General features: G+C 33.7%; 1 protein-coding gene across 1 annotated transcript in view; it reads right to left on the bottom strand.

The window, feature by feature from the left end:
* LOC119590821 (dihydropyrimidinase-like) overlaps positions 1 to 306 on the bottom strand; it is a gene marked incomplete in the record, with an annotated part of 98,328 nt that overhangs the window by 64,171 nt on the left and 33,851 nt on the right.

The following is a 306-nucleotide window of genomic DNA, read 5'->3' as shown; positions in this document are numbered from 1 at the left end:
AAACATTGAATATAAAAACCAATTACCGGCATCACAACAAATATGTTCCATTTGCTTAAACAAGACTATTACCCCCAACGTCCGTGAGACACTTAGAGAGACTTAATACTTACATTAACTATTCGGCTCAAACAATAAGACTATGCAACAGTTACACGCGTACTTCATTTTTTATTAATGTACCATAATCGTATGTATACGTCCGTTTGAGGCGGATAAATTAGAAAAATAGCGGAGTGTTAACATCAGAAATAAGGAGAGAGATGCGACAATTGGAAAAAAAGGAAGGTATAAATAATTATCTTT

Source organism: Penaeus monodon, chromosome 27 (genome assembly GCF_015228065.2).
Source record: "Penaeus monodon isolate SGIC_2016 chromosome 27, NSTDA_Pmon_1, whole genome shotgun sequence".
Classification (NCBI taxonomy): Eukaryota; Metazoa; Arthropoda; class Malacostraca; order Decapoda; family Penaeidae; genus Penaeus; species Penaeus monodon.
This window is presented reverse-complemented; position numbering and strand designations above follow the sequence as displayed.